Here is a 15,885-nt window from a genome sequence, read left to right on the forward strand (position 1 = left end):
AAAAAAAAATGTAATAAATTAAGACAATGATAAAATAGTTTGAACTTTTTTATTTTTTATAATTTGTTTGTTTAGCCATTAGTTAAAAAAAAAAGAATATTGAGGTGGCTTGGCGAAAGGTACGCGTGGCATAAACCTACACAAGAAAATTGATCCTATGAAGCTCTTTTCCATTTTTCGACTTTCTTCAACACTTTTTCTGCCTTTTGTTGTTCTATCAAAACTATGTATTATCATTGTTTAGAACCGCCTTTAGAAACGCAGTTACTTGCAAGTTAAGTGTTAAACCACATATACTTATGTTTTTGTGTAACATTACTTTGCATGTAAAGTTTCTAAATTTGTAGTCAGTTCAATCTTCTTTTAAAAACATTGATTGTATTTTTAGAGGAGATGCTAAAATTATTTTCTCTTTAGGTTAACATATCGCCATGTGCATTAATATAACTATGTATTATTATTGTTTAGAACCGCCTTTAGAAACGAAGTTACTTGCAAGTTACGTGTTAAGGTGGATCCATGATAAAATAACTAAAATCATTAATATTCTTTATTTTTATTTTTTTAAATAAAAATATGAACAGTAAATGTAACTGTAAGAAAAAAAATTTTTTTTTAAATAAAAAAAGCTATATTTAACTGCTGAGTCAGCATAAAAATACAAAAAATGTGAGTATGTAAAACAACTGTTGCTTAAAAAGTACTCATGCTATCAAACTGAAATATTTACATATTGGAGAAAGCACATTGATAAAGTGCCTGAAGCAGGATAGTCTTATAATTTTTTGTCCTTCCATAATGGCTGCTATATTAGTAAATAATCCAAAAATTTGACTGCAAATTGATAGGGAAATACAAGTTTTACAATTAAAAAAAAAATTCTGTTGAAGATCCTGCTTCAGGCACTCCTTTAAAGTATAATAAACAACTCCTAAAAATTTCAAAGTTTAACTATATGCGGATCTTGAGATACCGTTGTTCTAAGATTGCTACATGCGAAAAAACAAAAAATGGGCAAAAATGCGATAGAAGTTTAACATTTTATAACTTCCTGCAGAAAATGACTCTGAATCTTCAGTTTCTTTTTCTTTGTCTATGAAATTTTTTCTACGAGCTCCTAATTTAATCCTCTGAGCAATTTGAGGTGCTTTATATTTTTTGTTCATGTTTTTTATCCTTGAATGGTCTATATTTTTTGTTCATGTTTTTTATCCATGAAAGGTCTATATCATGAGCTTCTACAATACTATATTTTCCGATGATGTAGAAGTGTGTTGATTGCCACAGAGTTAATGTTTTATTTTTTTCTTATTTTTTTTTTCTTGATTGCCATATGTAATTGTTAAACAAACAAAATATCTTCAGTAAGGTTTTCAAATATAGTAATTTATTAGTTTTGAAAACTAACCCATTAACTCTAACAACAACAACAACTTTAGGATAGAGATGTTCTTTGAGCAATTTACGAATAAAGCAATAGTAATAAACAAGCAATTGTAATAGCAATTTTAAAAAATTTTTCAAGCAAAGCGGTTATTATTTTTCCAAGATGGATTTTTTGGTTATTATTTTGGTTATAAATTAAGCTATTTTGATCTTTACTAATGATTAGACTATACCTATTTATAGAATACTCTTTATTGACGCTTCATTTATAAAGAAAAAATTGAAATAAATTAAGACAATGATAAAATAGTTTGAATTTTTTTATTTTTTAGACTCCAGAAAACCAAAAGCTCTAAAAGCCAAAAATTCTTCAAAAAAATTTTTAAATTTAAAAATCGAAAAATGCTTTTTTTCATTGGAAACCGTAAAGAATTATATTATTAAAACCTTACAAAGTCTATTGTTTGTATAGCCATTAGTTAAATAAAAACGAATATTAAGGTGGCTTGGCGAAAGATACGCGTGGCTTAAACCTACACAATAAAATTGATCCTATAATGCTCTTTTCCATTTTTCAACTTTTTTTCAACACTTTTTCTGCCTTTTGTTGTTTTATCAAAACTATGTTTTATCATTGTTTAGAACCGCCTATAGAAACGCAGTTACTTGTAAGTTAAGTATTAAACCACATATACTTATGTTTTTGTGTAACATTACTTTGCATGTAAAGTTTCTAAATTTGTAGTCAGTTCAATCTTCTTTTAAAAACATTGATTGTATTTTTAGAGGAGATGCTAAAATTATTTTCTCTTTAGGTTAACCTATCGCCATGTGCATTAATATAACTACCCACGCCCCACCTCACACTTACGCTAATTAGCTATTTAATTAAAATAAACTTTAACAAACCATTGACAAAAAATGTTTTACAACTTCTTAGTCGAATTCCACAAAAGTCATGCTGTCGTTTGCCTTCATTCTTGTTTACAACCACTCGAACCAATACACGTATATTAACTTCAATTCGTGTGAGGTTATAATATAACGCCATTTAATAACTGTTTGTTCTTTATTTCTAGATTATTTAACCGGCAAAGCAGCTAGGTTAACCTCTTTTCACAAACTTTTTATTAATTTTGCATTTATAAAAAAAAAACTTTTTTTCAACTTGATTATCTTTCACGCTATGTATATCTTTAGATCAAATACTTAGGCCTGAAGAAACTTTCTAGTTATGTTGAATTTAAACATACGCCATACCTACCAAAAATTCTTTATGATGGTAATCTACATTGGGTGTGTGTTACCACATATGATTGCAATTTATATTTAACTTTAATATTGGTTGAGTGAGCATATTAACTTAGCATGGCAATGTTTTTAGTGATTGTTTCCCTATAAATTTTTTGCATTTTTTGATATAATTAAAATCTATTTTTCTAGTTATAACGTCTAATGAATTTGTTTTTGCAGGCAAAAGGCTCAATGCTGTCTTTGTAAAAAATGGTTTCATTGTGAGTGTCAAAAAATTCCACTGTGTGCTTATGAAAAGGAAGATGTAATATGGAACTGTTACAATTCCCAGATGCACGCAGCATGAAACTAAGGTTTGCTCTGTTAATAAATGTCATAAGTTGTTAAGGTAACCCAATATATTAAACTGTAAAAATTATAGTTGGTTATTGTTACGAAGGTTATTATTATTGAAAGTATTATAATAGATATTGAGATATGCTTTTTTATATAAATTTTCGATGTTGCATTTTATATTTTCAAAATCTCAGTTTTAAATTGACAAGCACACAGTAAATTGTTTATTTATAAAAAAAATTGAAATTTGAACCCCTTATTAATTGCAGTTTAGGGTTTTAGTATTCAATGTTTCTTCTTTATCACTGAAATTAAATGAAATAGCTCCATTCTTGCATTCCTGTTGCTGTTATAGTAATACATAAAGCTGGGAAATAACACCAGTTGTTGGATATGCATATAGCTTGGTAATGATACCAGTAATCCGATTGTTGTTATTGGATATGCATATAGCTTGGTGATGATACCAGCAATCCAAATGTTGTTATTGGAAATGCATATAGCTTGGTCATGATACCAGCAATCCAGTTGTTGTTATCGGAAATGCATACAGCTTGCTGATGATACCAGCAATCCAATTGTTGTTACTGGAATGCACATAGCTAACTTTTTAATAGCAATTGTAAGTTTTTTTTTAAATATATTTTCTCTATATTTGAAGTGGTACTCTCAAGTGCTTAATACATATCGAAGTAGAAATGAAAGAGGGTGAGGAAATAATGCTTATAATTAAAGGGGTGGAAAATTTTTTACAAAATCCAACAGGGGTTGTACTTCTTTTTAGTTCCAATAAATGGGGTTTGGATTGAGTTACATTTAAATTGCATAACTGTGGTTGTAATAATTTCAATTGGATTTAATATGCAAGCTACATGGTAAGTTAATTTTTGCTTAAAATTGGGATTTGGTTTTAAATTTAGACATGCAGTTTATTTGTTTTTACCAAGTGAACATTAAGTAATACCGTCGCTTAAATAAGGTCAGTGATAGTGAAGTATTTAAAAAAAGAAATAAACGTCCCCTCCCGAGTATTAAGCACCTGAGACTATACTATATGGACATCATGATCGACTTGCACTGTTAGTAATAAACTGTATTACTATGTTGCAACGTATATTGTACTGCAATACCATAACAAATTTATTTCTTATTTTTAGCTAACAACAAATATTGGCGCCATATGATGCAAGTTTTACGTATAAATCTGTTATCACAGTTCGGTATTGCAACCTCACTTTTTATAATTATTATATAAAATTCGATTTTTGCATGAGTAATAATTGTCCAATCAACTTGAAATTTTGTACAGATGTTCATTTTAATGAGCTTCATGTCCTGAGATAAAGAAATTATGAATAAAAATTAAAATTAAATTTTTATGGGCTGTTTTAGGGTCAGGAATTTAGCCTAAATTTAGACTTGTTAAAAAAACCTTACGATACTTCAAAATTAAAAAATATTCAAGTTTTTTTTCTATCTCAGGACATTCATCTACTTAAAATGTACAAAACTGTAAAATTTTGAGACTTGATATATTTTTGACTTTACATATCTTGATATATTTTTGAGATATCTTTTCCAAGAACTTTGCAATTTTTAGGCCCAAAACCACTTAAATTTGCCCAAAAAGTAGAGAGAAAAAACTTTTTTTTTTTCAAATCTTATTCATCTTGATAATAAGAAATTCATATTGAATGTCAGATGTAAAATTTTTTTTTTAGCCTACCACCTTAATTATCCAATAAAAAAATATGATTCAAAAAATTTATAATAATTTTATATTTATTAACACGAAAAATATTATTAAATTGAAAAAAAAAAGTTTGAAAAAAAAATCATTTTTTGTTAACAGCTTAAAATGCAAAGGGCACGACAGTTTTACTAAAATATATGTACATTTTATAATAGTTGGATATTTAAGGTATAAAATGATATATAACTTGGTATATAATATAAATATAAAATAGTATATCATTTTTAAGAATATTTTTTTTTTAATTGTCTTGGTTTTGAAGACCAAGACTTCAAAACCAAGACAATTAAATATGATTCTCCAGACCTACATTTCTGCATTTTAGTGAATGTATAAATTATAACAATTGAAATATACAATTGGAAACGTAAGGGAAATTCAAATAAACGCAAAGAAAGTCAAATACGTTATATATATATATATTTCTGTTGAAAAAAAAACAAAAAAAAAAACACTCACAATAGAAATTACAAATACATATATATATACAATACAAAAACTATTTGTAGAAATTATTAAAATGTTTATTTTCCCCCCACCTAAACCTACCCCTACCACTTTCATAACCCAGCCAAACGAAGAAGAGATCATCAGCTCCCCTTTTATCCGCCCACTTCCTATAAGAATTGGTGGAAGTGGGCCCACGATGTCGTCTTCTATAGTTTTTATAAGCTTCGTACGAGGTATCTAACAAAAAAAAAAAAAGTAATTATAAGATATGTTAAAATTTATAAAGGAATAGTCATATTAAAAACTACGACACTTTTACCGGTTGCTGCGGAAGTTGAAGCTAAAAAATTAAATGTGGAATTTATTTGAAAGAAAACATCGAAGTTTTTGGAGAATATGAAAAAAGAAAAATCTTTAAAATCTATATTTATACAAAAACTTAACCAATTACATTTAAATACTTTTATATTGAAATTACCACAAACTTTATTCAAGTAAATTTTTTTTAACAATAAAGCATTCTTACCTGAAGCCGCCACTGGTGCATTTGTTGGTGCAGCTAAATAATGCAATTAGTTATAAGCAAACAATAAATTTTAAAAACATTTATTGAAATTTATTGAAAAATTTTTTCTAATAACACTAAATAACTAACATTAAATGCATAATTTAAATAAGTTTAATTTTTGTTACCTGCCTTATCTTCCAATTGACACGTTTTACCAAATAAGTTATAAAAAAATATATATTAAATATCAATAATCATGTAATCTATAATGTAATAATGTAATCTATAATAAATTAAAGTATATATCTAAAATAATTCAAATATAACAAAAAATAAATCCTTACACATTTCTCTTTACTGTTCCACTAAAAAAATTAAACATAATAGTTACAAAAAGAAAACAGAAACAAATATATCTTGACTGTTTTTAAATAAAATTTACATTGTCTTTTTAACATCTCAAAAAATTTTGATTAAAAATATAAATTATAAAAAATAAATAAACATACATATCTCTGTTGTGCAACTAAAACATACATATCTCTATTGTGCAACTAAAGAAAAGACAAAATTGCAATTTAAATAACAAGTCTCTATGTAGATAGTATTAGATCTATCTTTTATACATGTTACACTTGTTTTTGTATTGCTCAATTAATTAATTTTTATAAGTTGTTAATAACAGATTTAGTTGTAGTTTAGTTTTACATTTGTAAATAAGAATTTACAAATGTAAAAATAAACTAAAACTAAAACAAAACCAAAGTGTAAAAGTTTTTAATTTGTAATACAAAAGATTGCTATTGTTTACATTATAATTAGCCTTTTTGTTGTTGACATAATTAGTTATACAGTACAATCTTTATAATTTTAATCTCCTTAATTCGAAAACCTCCATAATTCGAATAAATGCTAAGTCACCGTGAAATGCCCTTATGTGAAAAAAACTTTCTATAATTCGAAAATCTAATTTGAACGTTAATTTTTGCCCATAAAATTCGAATTAGAGATATTGTACTGTATTAATTGACATCATACAACCAGTTATGCATATAAGCTAATATAAACATGCGCAAGGCTAAAAATTAGAATTATAATTATAAATCTTATTTAACCACCTTTTTTCCAAGTTAAGCGTTTTTCTCAATGGCTAAGATGTACTGCACTTGGAGTTGAAAAAAGAATTTGATGTTAACTTTTCATTATAAAATATACATTACTGACTGCAATGTATACTTTCTCCTTTAGAATTTTATATTCAATCAGACTGCACAAGTATTTCCAATATAGTCTTCATATACAATGAGCCCTTCGCTCTCTTGCACTTTTTTGCAACCAGTACAATATTATAAACTGACCATCCAATAGCTAAATTTAAAACAACCACACTCTTGTTGGCTCATCCTATCTCAACTACACAAGCTATATTGCTTAAATTATATTGCTACAAAAATACAATGGGTAATAATACCTGTATTTATTCAGGCATTGATTATTGGCTAAAATAAAAATGATATCAAAACAAACAAAAAATCTCACCTATACTATACTTTCAAACATTTTTTCTCTGTCTAAAAAGTAATAACTAATATATCTCTTTTAAATATACAAAATTAAAGTTTTTGAAAAATTTTTTTGATTTTTTACTTTTTGATTAAGAAGATCTGCTTCCTTCTACTAAAAAAAAATAGCATAATAATATAATTAAATAATATGATATGTATTTTAATTAAATTTTTTCTCTCTCTATATATATATATTTATAAAATATATTAAAAGATATACTTGATCTCCTGGATGACCTTCCAGATCTTGATCTAGAAGATCAAAGTTAATCATCTTTTAAAAATGAATCAAAATTTGTATATACATGTATATATTATATATATATATATATATATATATATATAATATACATGTTTAAAATACCATATAAAAATTCTGTGAGTTGTCATAACTTTTATGCTTTTATTTATTTTCATACAAACGTTTATGTCAAACAAGTTTTTATTAATCCTAACTTTGCATTAACATTATACTTTAAATAAATGATTGATAAACAAAACAAAAAATGATTTACTATTTCTTACCAGATGAGGAAATTGTTACAGAATCTGATGATGATGACATTTTTTAACAACAACAAACAACAAAAGCCTTATTTGTCTTTTATATTATAAGTATATAACTATATTTAATATTATATAACTATATATGTTTAATTATAACTTTATATCTTTATCAATCTGTTTAGCCAAGTTTAAAGACAAAGCTAAGCTTTACCTTAAGCTTTAAGTTGGCGCACGATTTTTATGTTTAATATCGTTTTAAATTACACGAAAATGGCGCATGCGTAAACATTTTTTGAGGTCTGCGATTTTAGTGAAATCGGAATTGTACTTTTGAACGACAGGATATAGCACTAACCGACTGGATATAGCATTAACCGTTTCCGTTAGAGGTATAAACTAAAAAAACAAAAGTAATCATACTTTTAAATTTTTTAAAATTACATAATTAAAATGCTAGCCTATAATTACTCTATTGAAGATGTTTAGCAATATGTCTCTAATGGAATAACAAATTATTGATTAGTGGTGTAGTGGTAGAGCGCTCGCCTCATAATCGAGAAGTTCCGAGTTCGATCACCACCATCTTGCCGGTAGTAATGCACTCATCTTGTTTCTCCGCGTAGCGGTCTTGTTCGTCAGGGTTTGTGTTTCGGAGTTATAGAGTTGAGAGAGGGCTGTAAATACAACTAAAGCAGCCTCCTTGACTGTAGTGACTTTTGGCCTTGAGTAGGTAAATTAACACACAAAAAAAAGCTAGACACGAATTAATAAATTCACTTCTTTTCTTTTTTCTACGATAACATCAGAATACTGTTTTTACTATATATCTTCGTAGCAATTACAAATTTTACAGTTGTTGGGTTTAAGGGTTAAAGATAAATAATTTAACGTGAAACATTTTGCTAAAATGAACAGCTAAATTATTTAGGAATACAATAAACTTCCTTGTAAAATGACTATTTTATTCGATATTATTAATACGGGTAAATGACCTAAAAAAAACCTTTTTTTAAAAATTATGTTTCTTGTCATACTATACTATAAAGATATAAATTACTGCTAAAATATACCTCGTGAGTTAAATGTTATTAAAAGTAGTAAATTATCACAACAAAAATGCCGTAAAATAATAACAATTTGCATCACAAAGTATATGCTTTTAGTTCGGTTAGCGTATTTTTATTTTTTATTTGTTCGTCTGGGTTAACGAAAAATGCCTTGATTTTTCAATTTTTCTACTTATTTAACTATCTACTTAGGGTACTTACGCCAATTAATGGCCACATTTTTACAAGAAACACTCGTTAAAGAAAAATACTTAAGTATATGTTACATACCATATATAAAATTTTATAGAATTAGAAGCTCTGACATTTTAAGTAAAAATTATTTTGATTATATACAACATAAAATTATATATAACCCAGATATTAAATGTAAACAATTTTACCAAATACTGGCCATCTTAACCATTTATTGGCCGTTGGCTGTATTTGATTGAATAGGGCATTGTAATTAATTATTAATTGTAATTGATTTAATTAATTAATTAACTGTAATTGATTTATTATCATAAAAGTAAAAAAAAATTAAAATAAAAATAAAAAGCACACCATAAAATCAAGAAAACTTGTTCAATTAAATTATTTATACACTCATTAAGATGAATTAACATGAACAAAAATACCTAAAAAAATATTTCTTATAAAATATCATTTATTTTTCATTAACCTTGGTCAATTTCTTCAAGTTTGATATATGATCTAGCTTCTTTTTTGCAGAGTTATCTTTTTTTTCTTTCAAAATCTTTTGTTTTTTAACTTTTCTATTTTCACTAGCTACCTATGAAGCCCTATCTTCAAGGTTTGCATTATAATCCTCAGAACAAGAGGTCAGAACAAAAAACTTTAAATTAGAGTTTTTGAGTGTTTTTTTGTTTGTTTACTTTGTGGAAAAGGATATGTAAGAACAGCTGAATCTTTGTCTGATAGACAAGATGAATTAGCAAATGGAAATGGAAGATCTGTTAATGTTTTGCAAAAAACTTTTTTTTATCATTTGAATCTAATGTTGATTCAATTACTTCTACTTCTTCAAGACGTATATCAGTATCAATATTCAAACCCAGAGTATTGTCTTGAACAGAAAAATCAATAAACTCATTGCCTTGTACCGGTTTGATTCTTGCATAGCTGTGTTCTGTAACAATATTTGAATATTGCACAACATTGTCTTAAATTAAAAAATCAATAAACTCATTTTCTTCAACTGGTTTGGTAGAAGACAGCGAGTTAATTGCAAAGCTGCTTTCTGATAGGTCAGGCAATAATGGAAGGTTGTTTATTATTGAAAAGTTGCATACATTTTGACCTGGGACAGCATTTGAAATTTTACTATATAAAATGTTTGGGATGTATGCCTCTTTAGGAATAGCATCTGGATTAAAGCGATAAATTCCACAAGCTCTAAATCCTGAGTGTATATCTGTGTCAGTCATAGCATATTTCCACACTTTTGAAAATAAACCGCAAAAGTTAGAATGCGAAACTACTACACCTGGGTAGTCATTCATCATTGTTTGGCATTCCTCAAAATAAGCAGTTTTCAGTGACTTAAAAACTGTTCTTTGGCACGATTGCCAGCATAATCAATTAGTTTTTCTTCAAGATCACCTAGCATTGGCTTTTTCCCTGGTTTCGCTCCTATTTTTGACTTTCCAGAGACTATGGTTTGCAGAGTCAACCGCGGAACTTTATACGATACACTTGCTTTCTGTTGAGACATACCTGATGCAACTGCATGTACTGCTAGTTTCATGTTATTCTCACTCCACAGCATGCATTTTTTTATTATCCTTGTTGAAATAACTGGTTTCATGGTTTCATATAATTTTATTATCTATTAAAAATAAAAAAATAAAAACATACATTCATAAAATACTTTTAGGAAAATCATACTTTTGTTTCAAAGTGTACATAAGATATTTATCTTTTTTATCCTTCCTGAATGGACTGGCACAAATACTCGCAACGCACAAAAAAAAGACTATAAAGTATGAATTTAAGAAAACAAAGTGTAAAATTGTTACATTTTTTATATTGTTTTTGACATTTACTTTTAGCGACTCAAACCTTCTAGAACTTTCCTGAAATTGAGATATTTACAAAGTTTTAATGAAGTCATTGAGTTTAAATAATAATATAGGACAACTTGTGCCATAGATTTTTATGAGAAAAGCTTTTGAAAGTGGCCAGTAAATGATTAATGGCCGTTAATTGGCGTATTTACCCTATTTAACTTGACTTAATAATACTTTAAATAAGTATCCGTAATATAACGCATGCCCAGAATATCATTTTGTCTACTTATTTAACGATCTACTTTTTTAACGTGACACCGGCATACAAAACGAAATTGTTCCAGACTAAACGTAATTATAAGTTTTAAACCAATTAAAATTGGGAGTCATCTCAGGAAATAGTCGCTTCTCTAAAACTCGAGTATTTGCTATCTTTTTTAAAACAACGGGTCATATCAACCCATTTGTAATCAGCTGTTTATGGCTAATCTGAAATCATCTAATTTTAATAACAATAGACACTTTTTCCTTTAGAGAACTTATTCTTAGAACATGAAAAAAATAGTTTAGAAAATACCGACAATGGTACGCACTGTTCTTTTATAGAGGTTTTAAGTTGAAATTATTTTTACGTCAGATTTTTTTTTTAACCACTCTTTGAAGCAGTGACATGAAATAGAAACCTTTGAAAACGAATTAAAAACCGCTAGGGTTTTTCAAAAACAGTGGTTTTGAAAAAACAGCTGTTACTGATTTTTAATTTCAAAAAAAACAGCTGTTAACAGCTGTTTTTACTGTTTTTTAAAATTTTATAAGAAGTTAAAATAATGACACAAGTTAAGGAGCAAAAAACGTCAATGTCCTTATATTTGTCAATGTCGTTTACAAAAATAAATTTAGAAGCTTTACTTGAAGCAGACTAAATAAATAAAGCTATTAAAAAACGCAATTTTTGAATTTTTTTAAAGGATGAAAAACTTTAACTATTTATTCAGCTATTCGAATACAAACTACAATTTTTTCTTCATTTTTTATAATAAAATTTTAAAAAGACAAGAGCTTTAAGTGACTCGTCGGACAAACGCGATCTAATTTTTGTGCAAAAATTTGTGCAAACTGAAAAAACACGCTCAACGTCAGTTGATGTTGGTTTAATACTTAAAAGTGCATTGAACAATTTTTGAAGGTTTTCTGTACGTTGTCCAGTGTTCTTATAAAGAGTGAATTCCGATTTTAACCATTTGAAATCTGATCCAGTTGTTGTTGTTGTATGTTCTTTACGAAGAAGCAAGTTAATTCGTCGTTTAGTGATAGACTAACATTTTCAGATTCGGATTGTATCGACTCATCTATTTCAGTTTCTTCATCAAATCCAAACAATCGAGAAGCAAGACGACTGGCAAATATCAATGTTGCTTTTGTTGGAGTGTTTGAAGGATCTTTTAAACTCTTTAAAAGATTCATAACATCCTTGTTCAATCTTTCATCAGTACGGATTTTCAAGTTATTGTACAATTCTTCACTGATTTTGCTGTTGATCATTGACAATTTTTTAAACATAAACTCCAAAATTATTTCAAACGTTGAACTGCACGTTTTATCGGTTCCATAGCATCATAAAGATTACGAAAAGCAATAAAATCAATTGAATCCAAAATGTGTGTCGCATTGAACTCAAATAAAGTCTCTCGAATTGCCATTTCAGTCTTAATAATCGAGTCCAACATGGTTGGAATTGAATTCCAGCGAGTTTTTACATCAAGATGTAGTTCAATTTCACGTCCTGTTAAAGCTTTTACTTTACTCAAAAAAATGTTGTTGCGAACTGTTGAATTTTTTATGAATTTGACAAGCTTTCGAGAATTTTTAAGCAAATCGTGATAACTAATTTCAGATTGTTCAATGTCGTCATCATTTAGAAAATCAAGGCAATCATCAAAGCAATCACTTTCATCAGATTCATCGCTATCAAAATAGTGTTCCTCAATTTCATTCTCTTTCTTATATAAAGTATCGCAGACACCCAAATGTAGAGCATGGTTTAGGCAAAACTGATCAATTATATCCACAAGTATAATGAATTTTTTATTCACTGCTGCCCATCCTGAGTTGAGCCAACAATATCTTTGTTCATATCAATTCCAAATTCAGTTAAATGTTGTTTCATAGCGACAACCATGTCTTCAGCAGAACAAGATCCAATAATGCGAACAAGACCAGTTTTAATAGTGACTTTATCATCACTGCTGTGTATATTAATTCCAAAGAATCGTCTTCCTCTTATTGTTGTATATTCGTCTACGCACATACTGAATTTTGCTCCATTAGCAAGTTTTTCCTTAATTATTTCAACAACTTTTGCTTTCTTCTCGTTAATATCTTTAATAATTAATTTCATGACATCACGTTCATTAGCTGGAAGTTTGTAACCATCTCGTGATATAGATTGGCGAATATAATTGTTTCTATTATGTTTATTGCTCTAATTGAAATACCATCAGTTGCCATATCTGTAACTATTTCTTTGAGGGATTTTCGATTGAAAAATTCAAAAATTGATTTTGTTCTTTTCTCTGCTGTTGGTTCTTTGTTGGATATGCCAGCTGCTGACCTTTCAAAATCAATTCCATGTGTCTTAAGATGTGCTTTCAATGTAGTTGTAGAATTTCCAGAACAGACAATGATTTTGTTGCATCGCGAGCATTGTCCTTCGAGAGATTTTGTTTTTGGATTTTTTCGTTTTGTAGCAAAATCCCATACTAACGACATTGCTGAAATATATAAGCATTGTTATTGTATTCTTAAATCAAATTAAAATGATTTAATACGTACTGTTAAATGTGTTACTTTTAAAAACACCCAAGATTTTACTTTCTTCTCTTTGAAAAACACAAGGAAAAACACTAACTTATCGCCAATACGTAATATTTTTTAAACATGAAAAAGTCGTTAAAAACAGTAAAAACAGTTCTGAAAAAACAGCTGTTTACTGTTTTTCATTTTTGACTAAAAAACAGCTGTTTTACTGTTACTGTTAAACAGTAATGAAAAACCCTAAAAACCGCATCTTTTTTCATTTTTTGACCATTTTTCTAAATATTAAAAATCTTCAAAAAATGAGGGGGTCCTAACTTTATATGGCTATATCTTTTGAGCGTCAAAATATATTTTTAATATTACTAATTACAAATAATCTAATATCAAATTAATGGCATAAACACGATAATTAGTCTCAATAAATTACGTCGATCGTCTGATAATTTGTTTAAATTAAACAATTTCTTAGAGTATTGATTTACAAGATTTAAAAAATCTACTACGGAAAATACTAAGTAAAAACGTTTTTGTACAAAATGAGTCTACAAAAAGCAAGATTTCATTCAGATAATAGGAAATAGATATGTTTCTGTTGTGTTGATAAAGACAAAAAGTGTCTATCTTTGGAGAAAAATGATCCAAAAAAAAAAAAATGTTCAAAATAACCCAAAAAAAAAACTGTTCAAAATCTTGACGCCTTAATTACTCATCATAACAATCTGAAAACACTTTTTCAACTCCTTTAACTCAATCAATTGAAGTTTACCTTGGCTTCTGACCTAAAATTGATCAACATAATCATTGGATTATCAGTAAGTATCTTATTTCACATTTATTTTATATTTTAAGTAAGCAATACCTATAAGTTATTTTCTATAATGAAGGGTCAAGGTGGAAAATACTCGTGTTGCTATTGTGGTAAGCCGAGGATGAAAAAGGAGTTCAAAGGACTTTCGGATCACTAGCAGATGAACTCGAAAAATACCAATTTGTAGTAATTTATCACAACAAAAATCCCGTAAAATAATAACAATTTGCATCACAAAGTTTTAGTTCGGTTAGCGTATTTTTATTTTTAATTTGTTTGTCTGGGTTAACGAAAAATGCTTTGATTTTTCAATTTTTCTACTTATTTAACTATCTATTTATTTAACTTGACTTAATAATACGTTAAATAAGTATCCGTAATCCAACGCATGCCCAGAATATCATTTTGTCTACTTATTTAATAAGTAGACAAAATGATAGCAAACCTTGTATACAGATGCAATATTATAAAAATGTTACTAATCCATGTCTATTGGATGAGAAATTGATTGAAGAAATTATCAACATAATTACACCACCTGATTATGATATTCATGAACACCATGTTAGTAAAATTATTGATCTTCTATTCACTGATAAAAATTTGATGGAGATTCTTGAAAAGAAAAAGGTTATCAGGCATGGCTATAAAAATGGTGGTTTTGATGAACCTAACTGTGCCAAAGTAGTAACATCATTGGACGAAATGACACTTTATTCTCCAATTGAAACCCTGAGGAGGTTTAAAGAAGGTACTTCATCGCATTTTAAATTTTTTTCACTTCTTAGAACGTTTTTAATCAATTAGTACAGATAGGGCACCATTGACCTACCAATCTTAATAAAATTAGACGTTAATATTAATTAGACACAAATACGTTAATACTATTATTTTCAGCTAGTTAATTTTGGTTAAATTTTGTTTGATCTAGTAGCTGAATACTGTGTTGGGATGAAAGACGATGTTTGCAGTAATGTAATAATAAAATCAATTTTTTATTTAAAATCTCTGCTCAAGCATATTTTTACTTTGTCTCTTAAACAAGGAATCTTTCCAGATAAACTTAAACTTGCAAGGGTGGTACCAGTCTCTAATTCTGGAGATGATACCAGCGTTTCCAATTACAGACCAATCTCAATCCTCCATTCCTTTCAAAACTATTAGAATACATTATGTATCATAAACTATTTACCTTTCTAGAAAATAACAATATTCTTTATAACAAACAATTTGGATTTTAAAAAAATCACTCCACAGATCAAGCAATTATTCATCTTGTTCAAAATATTTTTCAGGCATTTGATGAAAATAAATATACGCTAGGTGTATTTATTGATCTTAGCAAAGCGTTCGACACTGGTGATCACTATATTCTATTAAATAAACTAGAAAATTACGGGATTAAGCACTCATATTTTAAAT

At 27.7% G+C, this 15,885-nt stretch overlaps 2 long non-coding RNA genes across 2 annotated transcripts; both read right to left on the reverse strand.

The window, feature by feature from the left end:
* Nucleotides 1-5,132: 5,132 nt before the first annotated feature.
* LOC136074751 (uncharacterized) lies at nt 5,133-5,868 on the reverse strand. The gene is made up of 3 exons (XR_010635392.1): nt 5,706-5,868; nt 5,499-5,519; nt 5,133-5,416 (listed from the first exon to the last, which is right to left on the reverse strand). It is a non-coding gene; the product is annotated as an uncharacterized LOC136074751 (long non-coding RNA).
* A 15-nt stretch (nt 5,869-5,883) lies between these two features.
* Nucleotides 5,884-8,120, reverse strand: LOC136074752 (uncharacterized). Its single transcript, XR_010635393.1, has 4 exons — nt 7,778-8,120; nt 7,227-7,504; nt 6,197-6,241; nt 5,884-6,052 (listed from the first exon to the last, which is right to left on the reverse strand). It is a non-coding gene; the product is annotated as an uncharacterized LOC136074752 (long non-coding RNA).
* Between the last annotated feature and the right edge of the window lie 7,765 nt (nt 8,121-15,885).

The sequence above is a fragment of the Hydra vulgaris genome, chromosome 01 (genome assembly GCF_038396675.1).
Source record: "Hydra vulgaris chromosome 01, alternate assembly HydraT2T_AEP".
NCBI classification, from domain to species: Eukaryota; Metazoa; Cnidaria; class Hydrozoa; order Anthoathecata; family Hydridae; genus Hydra; species Hydra vulgaris.